Below are 10,300 nucleotides of genomic sequence, written 5' to 3' on the forward strand. Positions count from 1 at the left end.
AGACCTACAATAACAAACCCAAAACAATTAAGAAAATGGTAATAGGAACATATATATTGATAACTACCTTACATGTAAATGGATGAAATGCTCCAACCAAAAGACATAGACTGGCTGAATGGATACAAAAAAGAGACCCGCATAGATGCTGTCTACAAGAGACCCACTTTAGACCTAGGGACAGATACAGATTGAAAGTGAGGGGATGGAAAAAGATATTCCACGCAAATGGAAATCAAAAGAAGGCTGGAGTAGCAATTCTCATATCAGACAAAACAGACTTTAAAACAAAGACTATTACAAGAGACAAAGAAGGACACTACATAATGATCAAGGGATCGATCCAAGAAGAAGATATAACAATTGTAAATATTTATGCACCCGACATAGGAGCACCTCAGTACATAAGGCAAATACCAACAGCCACAGAAGGGGAAATGGACAGTAACACAATCATAGTAGGGGAGTTTAACACCCCACTTTCAGCAATGGACAGAGCATCCAAAATGAAAATAAATAAGGAAACACAAGCTTTAAATGGTACATTAAACAAGATGGACTTAATTGATATTTATAGGACATTCCATCCAAAAACAACAGAATACACTTCCTACTCAAGTGCTCATGGAACATTCTCCAGGATAGATCATATCTTGGGACACAAATCAAGCCTTGGTAAATTTAAGAAAACTGAAATCGTATCAAGTATCTTTGCCAACCACAACGCTATGAGACTAGATAGCAATTACAGGAAAAATCGGTAAAAACTACCAACACATGGAGGCTAAACAATACACTACTTAATAACCAAGAGATCACTGAAGAAATCCAAGAGGAAATGAAAAAATACCTAGAAACAAATGACAATGAAAACACGAAGACCCAAAACCTATGGGATGCAGCAGAAGCAGTTCTAAGACGGAAGTTTATAGCAGTACAATCCTACCTTAAGAAACAAGAAACATCTCAAATAAACAACTTAACCTTACACCTAAAGCAATCAGAGAAAGAAGAACAAAAAAACCCCAAAGTTAGCAGAAGGAAAGAAATCATAAAGATCAGATCAGAAATAAATGAAAAAGAAATGAAGGAAATGATAGCAAAGATCAATAAAACTAAAAGCTGGTTCTTTGAGAAGATAAACAAAATAGATAAACCATTAGCCAGACTCATCAAGAAAAAAAGGGAGAAGACTCAAATCAACAGAATTAGAAATGAAAAAGGAGAAGTAACAACTGACGCTGCAGAAATACAAAGGATCATGAGAGATTACTACAAGCAACTCTATGCCAATAAAATGGACAACCCGGAAGAAATGGACAAATTCTTAGAAATGCACAACCTGCCAAGAAAGAACCAGGAAGAAATAGAAAATATGAACAGACCAATCACAAGCAGTGAAATTGAAACTGTGATTAAAAATCTTCCAACAAATAAAAGCCCAGGACCTGATGGCTTCACAGGCGAATTCTATCAAACATTTAGAGAAGAGCTAACACCTATCCTTCTCAAACTCTTCCAAAATATAGCAGAGGGAGGAACACTCCCAAACTCATTCTACGAGGCCACCATCACCCTGATACCAAAACCAGACAAAGATGTCACAAAGAAAGAAAACTACAGGCCAATATCACTGATGAACATAGATGCAAAAATCCTCAACAAAATCTGTCAAACAGAATCCAACAGCACATTAAAAGGAACATACACCATGATCAAGTGGCGTTTATCCCAGGAATGCAAGGAGTCTTCAATATACGCAAATCAATCAATCAATGTGATACACCATGTTAACAAATTGAAGGAGAAAAACCATATGATCATCTCAATAGATGCAGAGAAAGCTTCTTACAAAATTCAACACCCATTTACGGTAAAAACCCTTCAGAAAGTAGGCACAGAGGGAACTAACCTCAACATAATAAAAGCCACATATGACAAAGACACAACCAACATCATTCTCTACAGTGAAAAACTGAAACCATTTCCACTAAGATCAGGAACGAGACAAGGTTGCCCACTCTCGCCACTCTTATTCAACATAGTTTTGGAAGTTTTAGCCATAGCAGTCAGAGAAGAAAAATAAATAAAAGGAATCCAAAACGGAAAAGAAGTAAGGCTGTCACTGTTTGCAGACGACATGACACTATACATAGAGAATCCTAAAGATGCTACCTGAAAACTACTAGAGCTAATCAATGAATTTGGTAAAGTAGCAGGATACAAAATTAATGCACAGAAATCTCTGGCATTCCTATACACAAATGATGAAAAATCTGAAAGTGAAATCAAGAACACACTCCCATTTACCATTGCAACAAAAAGAATAAAATATCTAGGAATAAACCTACCTAAGGAGACAAAAGACCTGTATGCAGAAAATTATAAGACACTGATGAAAGAAATTAAAGATGATACAAATAGATGGAGAGATATACCATGTTCTTGGATTGGAAGAATCAACATTGTAAAAATGACTCCACTACCCAAAGCAATCTATAGATTCAATGCAATCCCTATCAAATTACCAATGGCATTTTTCACAGAACTAGAACAAAACAACTCACAATCTGTATGGAAACACAAAAGACCCTGAAGAGCCAAAGCAATCTTAAGAAAGAAAAACGGAGATAGAGGAATCAGGCTCCCTGACTTCAGACTACACTACAAAGCTACAGTAATCAAGAGAGTATGATACTGGCACAAAAACAGAAATATAGATCAACAGAACAGGATAGAAAGCCCAGAGATAAACCTATGCACATTTGGTCACCTTATCTTTGATAAAGGAGGCAATAATACACAGTGGAGAAAAGACAGACTCTTCGAAAGTGGTGCTGGAAGAACTGGACAGCTACATGTAAAAGAATGAAATTAGAACACTCCCTAACATGATACACAAAAATAAACTCAAAATGGATTAAAGACCTAAATGTAAGGCCAGACACTATTAAACTCTTAGAGGAAAACATAGGCAGAACACTCCATGACATAAATCACAGTAAGATTCTTTTTGACCCAACTCCTAGAGAAATGGAAATAAAAACAGAAGTAAACAAACGGGACCTAATGAAAGTTAAAAGCTTTTGCACAGCAGAGACCATAAACAAGATGAAAAGACAACTCTCACAGTGGGAGAAAATATTTGCAAATGAAGAAACTGACAAAGGATTAATCTCCAAAATTTACAAGCAGCTCATGCAGCTCAATATCAAAAAAAAAACAAACAATTCAATCCAAAACTGGGCACAAGACCTAAATAGACACTTCTCCAAAGAAGGTACACACACTGTCAACAAACACATGAAAGGATGTTCAACATCATTAATCATTAGAGAAATGCAAATCAAAACTACAATGAGATATCATCTCACACCAGTCAGAATCGCCATCATCAAAAAATCTACAAACAACAAATGCTGGAGAGGCTGTGGAGAAAAGGGAACACTCTTGCACTGCTGGTGGGAATGTAAATTGATATAGCCACTATGGAGAACAGTATGGAGGTTCTTTATAAAACGAAAAATACAACTATCATATGACCCAGCAATCCCACTACTGGGCATATACCCTGAGAAAACCATAATTCAAAAAGAGTCATGGACCACAATGTTCACTGAAGCTCTATTTACAATAGCCAGGACATGGAAGCAACCTAAGTGTCCATCAACAGATGAATGGATAAAGAAGATGTGGCACATGTATACAATGGAATATTACTCAGCCATAAAAAGAAACGAAATTGAGTTATTTGTAGTGAGGTGGATGGACCTAGAGTCTGTGATACACAGTGAAGTAAGTCAGAAAGAGAAAAACAAATACCGTATGCTAACACATATATATGGAATCTAAGAAACAAACATGGTCATGAAGAGCCTAGGGGCAAGATGGGAATAAAGACGCAGACCTACTAGAGAATGGAAGTGAGGATATGGGGAGTGGGAAGGGTAAGCTGGGACAAAGTGAGAGAGTGGCATGGACATATATACACTACCAAATGTAAAACTGATAGCTAGTGGGAAGCAGCCACATAGCACACGGAGATCAGTTTGGTGCTTTGTGACTACCTAGAGGGGTTGGATAGGGAGGGTGGGATGGTGGGAGAGAGGGAGATGCAAGAGGGAAGAGATATGGGGATATATGTATATGTATAATTCACTTTGTTATAAAGCAGAAACTAACACACCATTGCAAAGCAATTATACTCCAATAAAGATGTTAAAAAAAAATCAAGAGAGATAGGACTCTCTGGCCTAATATTATAAATATACACATATCTGTGTGTCTATATATATGTGTGTTCGTGTGTGTATGTAAATATATATCTAAATTATTTACCAAAGGAAAATACTCTGATTATGAGTTTCTTATTAAGCTTTTTACAATGAAAAGTAACACTAACAGAAACCAGACAAATATTTGGCCAAAATAAATTGTTAATCACTAGCTATTTCTGCATAAACTTCGTTACCTTGACAAAAAGTAAATCAAAATAAAGTAAAACAAAATGCACACTGAATTTTGGATTCTGAATACTAACAAATTTGTATATTTAAAAGTAATTTTCTAGTAGCATATGAGTAACTGACACTTTCATTTATAACGATAACGTATCAATATACTGAACTTTAAAAAAAATTTTTTTTGTATCAACACTCAGACTACAAATAACTTCAAATCCTAACTCATCCACACATGGAGAAGGAAGGGAAAATATTCATAGTGACATAAAGCTAGTACCTGCTAGATAACCCTGTAATGGGTTCTTGATGATTATTTTTCTCAAACTAATGATGTGATGACCTCTCCTAACATACTCTACAAAAAAATCATTTGCTGACTTGCTTCAAGTGCTGCCACATAAGAGTCAACTACATTATGATGGTCCTACCCTGTACACCAAAGGAAACAAGCCATTTCTTACCACACAGTTGATTTCACTGCTTGAAAAAACTACAAATAATCATCCCAGCCTTCAAAAATTCTTCACGACTGCATCACCAAATTAAACAATTCCATTTCAAATGTCAAAATACGTTTTAACATGCAACATTTGGTTAGTGAAATTTTTCTCCAACATTTGTAATGCAACCAGTTTAGAAGTGGAAGTTAATTAAAAATGAATGAAATATCTCCATTCAAAATACCACTGAACAAAGCTCCAATATTTTACTGTATCTTTCTTAAATGTTACATGTTATTGGGTTGATCTTTGTATTTGGTGCAAAGAATAATGACTTTTGTTCGATTCTTCTGTTCCTTCTTTTTTTGAACACAGTTTATTTGGTAAATAGATGAGACCATATATATCATAAAGTATCATGAAACCCTAAGACAGGCTCATTTTTTGCCATATGACTGATTCTTTAATAACTTGACCCAGGAATAGCTACTAGGAATTACTGTGAGATGGGAGAATTATTTCCCTGTTTTTCCCTTTCCACTCCTAGCAAACACGCTCTTAATATGGCCAAGGATTCCTTGGGCACCTACCCTTCCTTTCCCACCAAACTTGGTCTATTTTCTAAATGAGAAGCACTTAGTTACCATGGCAACAAGCTCTATATAAATAGGTCTATAGAACACCTAGCTTAGTCTAGCATTTGCTAATAAGAATCAAATGAATAACAAAAGCAATATTCAGGCAGTCATATTTAAGAAAGGAAAATATGTATTCCAAAACACATTCTACAAAGCCACACAAATGCGGGATATAATTCAAGTGCACATCAACATGAAGTATTAAACTGAACATTCATTCTAAGTAAATCAGAGCCTTGTTATCTTTGCCCGCTATTATTTTTAGGTCCCCATAAATAAAAAGAACAGGACTGTACATCCTTGGAGGACACATATTGGATAGATTTAAAACCATGAATGTCAATATCTGCTTGTATTCATTAAATCAATGAACATATTAAAAGAAAATACAGCAGTACTTTATAATGAAACACAGCTCTACCTCTCAACTATGGGACACTTAATTCTTCATTGTAAAAGACAATACTTTGCAAAATAACTTTGAAAACAAACCAGAGCTACTTCAAGTCAGCCTATATTTCGGTGTGTCAAATCTTTGGAGTATTACTTACATGATGAATGCAATGAACCACCAAGACCCTTCTTCAAGGAAGGATCTTGCCCCAGATCTTTGCCCCAGCTTTCATCTGTCATCCACTTCAGGGAATGCCTCTACTGTAAAGAGACACATTTTTCAAGGTCACACCCTTCCTGGGTCAGCCCAAAGCCAATGACTGATGAAAGCAGGAGTGTCAAGTACTGGCCTTTTTGGCCCATCATGCATTGATCCTGGCTCTCCAGCGCTCCCCCATGGTGACACCTGAGGCCCGGCATCACAAACGACTGGACTTCTCCTGCTTCCTTCTCTTCCCTTACACAGGGTTTGATCACCAGGCCATCCCTTTACTACTATGCAAACTAAAATCTCCATCAGAGTTAGCTTCTTGAAGAACTAGGGAATTAAGAGAAGCATAAGGCAGTTGCAGGAACAATGACATCACTGTCAATGATTATTTTCAAAGGCAAAATAGAGCATTTGCATTTTTCAGGAGCTGACATTGTCAAATATTAGGTTATGGCCCTAAAGGAAACCTCACCCATGCAGTCACACTGGAGTAGAACACAGATATCTAAGTTTGAATGCTTAAAAATCATAACAAAACCACCACAACAGGGGGCTCACATGATAGTGTTCACAGGGCAGGAAAAGCAGTCTGTGCCACCAAGGTCTCCATCTTGGTCCAAAGGGCTCAAGCAACAGGGTGCATCTCAATTTTGCTGACATGTTTCTTTCTTGCCATATCCTAACCCCTGGATTAGTGGTCTTTTTGCCTATTTCCTAACTTCCAAATGTAGGCAGATACACCAGAGATCCTGGCAGGTGGTGGAGGTGCAGTGGAAACCCACCTGGGCCTCCTGTTCCAACCCTTCCTGTCCCTGGCAGCCCTGGGTGGTATTTGGAGGGGGTAACTGCTCATGCTGCTGCTTTCATGACCGTGGCACAGTACACCTGCAGTGTTTAAGATGAAAAGTGGTTTCATCTTGCACAATGGTCGACTTCTCAAGCTGCTTTCTTGAGGAAATATTACACAAAATTGATGACAAAAATGTGACCTTTAGGGCTTCCCTGGTGGCGCAGTGGTTGAGAGTCTGCCTGCCGATGCAGGGGGCACGGGTTCATGCCCTGGTCCGGGAGGATCCCATGTGCCACGGAGCGGCTGGGCCCGTGGGCGATGGCCGCTGGGCCTGCGCGTCCAGAGCCTGTGCTCCGCAGCGGGAGGGTCCACAGCAGTGAGAGGCCCGCGTACCGCAAAAAAAAAAAAAAAATGTGACCTTTAATCTACGACCTAATGCAGAAGTACTGAATAGTAGCCGCTGTGGTTAAGAGAAAGCTTCTGACGCGAGTACAGTGACTGCTTTTGAAGGATATACACTGACCTTCGATTCCATAGGGAATGCAACACCTTACAGTGTCCAACTGTTCAGTTTTGGTTATAACTTGTCAGACACAACTATTTCTCCCAATGCAACGGCAAAAGGAATCAAGACTGTGGAATCTACACCTGACATCATGGCAGACATAGATGAAAAATACAGGCAACCAGATATACACAAATAATGTAACTATTAAACTATATGAAGGAACTATCCAGGAATACCTTTCAAATAACTTCAACAAGGAAGAAATACTCTGTAAGCAGAGACTTTCCCAATAACAGCCCCAAAGCCCAAGCCTACCAGTTCCCCAGAAAGTCCACCTGCTTAGAAGTACACTATGTATGGCACAAAGGGAACTGGTCTGCTTATAGCATGGGCTGACGAATGATTATCACCTATGAGAAAAGCTATAAGGCAGTTGTGACAAGAGCATTTAATATCAATCCAAATAAAGCCACTGAGCTATAATTCTCATTTAGTGACACTGGAACTCCTCAGTGAAACTGTGACTCCTCTTGTCTTCAGTGTTGGAATAGATGCAACTTCTAGCCTGTTTTTCCTACAAGGAATCCAGTTAAATCCAACTCCATATGGCACCAGAAATTCCACTTTTAAAGCTTCCAATAGCTCACTGAGAGTCTTCAAGCCACCACTGGCAATTTCCCTAAGGGCAATCCTGAGGAAAATGTTCAAGTCACAAATGCACCTTCTGTCAACATTTTCAAAGTTTGGATGGGTCCAGGCTTTCAAGTTTGGATCTGTTGAAAAATGTTACTGAAATGGAAATACCATGCTGATTTCTGTTGCCATTGGGGGTGCCCTTTCAGGAAATGCCCTCTTTGTCCTAATTGCTTACCTCATTGGCATGAACAGAAGTCATGATGGGCATCAGTTTAGCATTTGAAATTACTTTCCACCACTATATATCAACAGCAATTGCAAGAGGTTATATTCATTTTCCCTGAGCTAAATTAGTATTGAAATGGAGATGAACTTTCTTGTAAACTTTTTTTTAACCAAGTCTGCTTTATCAAATATGAAGTTCACCTTGCAACGTTTACTATACATGAAAGGTTAACTGCTGAAATAGTGGTGTTAGTGTTGCTAACTGGTTAAATATTAACATTTACCAAAGTAGAACTCTAAGGTAAGGATAAGAGCACTTTTCTAAATTGGCACTGGTTCCTTTATCATTTAATGTTTTTAAGATCCTGGCATTTGCTTTCTTCATTCTCTATTCTGATTTAGGCCTTATGAAGTCAAAGCCTTGGGTTTTAACACTTATAACTGATGAAGGATAGTTAACGGCTATACTGACACAATTAAGAGATTCAAAACAATAGAAGAAAGAAAAATCTAAAACAAAAGTATTCCAAAACATGTAAATTTCAAATGCTTAAGCTAAGCTTTAAAAATCAGGAGAGGCATGACTCATAGAGGGATGAACAGCACAAAATTCAAGCATTACAGAGTCAACTGGACTTATCCTTTGGCATTTTTACAGTCTGCCACTTAAAAACTGGCACTTTTAACTAAAATACTAAAAAAGAAAAATGGGTACTATTTTTACTTACGATTTTCAGTCTTCTGTTTCAAGTTCAGGGTGATCCTGTTTCTGTACTTGTATATAATATGGGTTTCATTGTACTGCTTTATCCACTTAAAGCTGGGTTGTGACCGTACACTTAAAGGATCATTTCATATGCAATTCATTGTTTGTAATAATGCTGACAGAATTCTCTTGCTTGTTTGTGTGGAAACCACAACAAAAGTGAATGCCAGTCACCACTGATCTATGGGCCAGGCACTGTACAGTGAAATTTACATCTCTTATCTTCGGGTATTTATTTGTACTCTAAATATGCTTCTTACCATTTTAGAGATAAAGAGTAACTTACACATGGTTATAGGATGAACTGAGATTGAATTCCTATCTTACTGACCTTAATGTTCAATATGTAGGTTTCTGCCACTGCCTCTTTTGGCATCAGGAAACAATTTTAAATAAATATATTTCTATTATTTCAAATATATACCTAACTGTTCCTAGGTTAATACAGTTTCTATTCTCTTGGCCTGCCACAGGACTGGTTTCTCAGAGTAAAAAGCCCTCCGCTAAGGCCCTGCTAAGACAAAGTCCATGACAGACACCTCCTACTGCTCCATCATCCACAGGACCATTTCTACTCATCTACAGAATCTTTCCTCTTTGCCATGTGCCTCAGGTCCAATATTGATCGCACTCTACTTCAGTAGCATTTTCCTAGGCATTCTGAGCATTGTACGTCTCACTGTCCTGCTGACTGAATTCTGGCTTGCTGCCTATTTCACCTCCCTACCCTCCTCCAAATATTTTGTTTCTAGTGGAAGCAGAAATAGTATGACAGCAGAGGCCCCGATGACAAGTATGTCCCCAAAAGCTACAGGATTTTCTGTGTGACAGTGGACAATTCCAAAAAAAAAAAAAAAAGCTTTTTTGTTAAAAAGAGGCATTTTAAAACTAAAAATGATGTCAATTTTATTTTATTTTATTACTCATCAAGGTCTATTCTTCAGACTATATAGGCTGAAGGACTATGCCACTTAGGACCCTTCACTAATATATGGTGAAGGCAAAGCTAATTAATGATACAAGTGCCTATTTTCAGCCTGCCTGCCTGCCTACCTATCAATTGATATATCATTATCTTTTTCTCTCATTTCTTCTGTAATACTCCAGTGTTAGGGGCAATGGTGGCAAACAGAGTTGAGAGATCAGACTAGCATTTGTGGTAATAATTGGTTTTGTCGTTGAAGGATGGTTTATTCCATGTCTAAAATTTACTAGTACACAACTGAGCTC

The 10,300-nt window shown here is 37.8% G+C and overlaps 1 pseudogene; it reads left to right on the forward strand.

Annotated features, from left to right (window-relative positions):
• The first annotated feature begins 7,842 nt into the window (after positions 1–7,842).
• Positions 7,843–8,362, forward strand: LOC103084268 (lysosome-associated membrane glycoprotein 1 pseudogene; annotated as a pseudogene).
• Positions 8,363–10,300: the final 1,938 nt, after the last annotated feature.

Source organism: Lipotes vexillifer, unplaced genomic scaffold (genome assembly GCF_000442215.2).
Source record: "Lipotes vexillifer unplaced genomic scaffold, Lipotes_vexillifer_v1.1 scaffold1085, whole genome shotgun sequence".
Classification (NCBI taxonomy): Eukaryota; Metazoa; Chordata; class Mammalia; order Artiodactyla; family Lipotidae; genus Lipotes; species Lipotes vexillifer.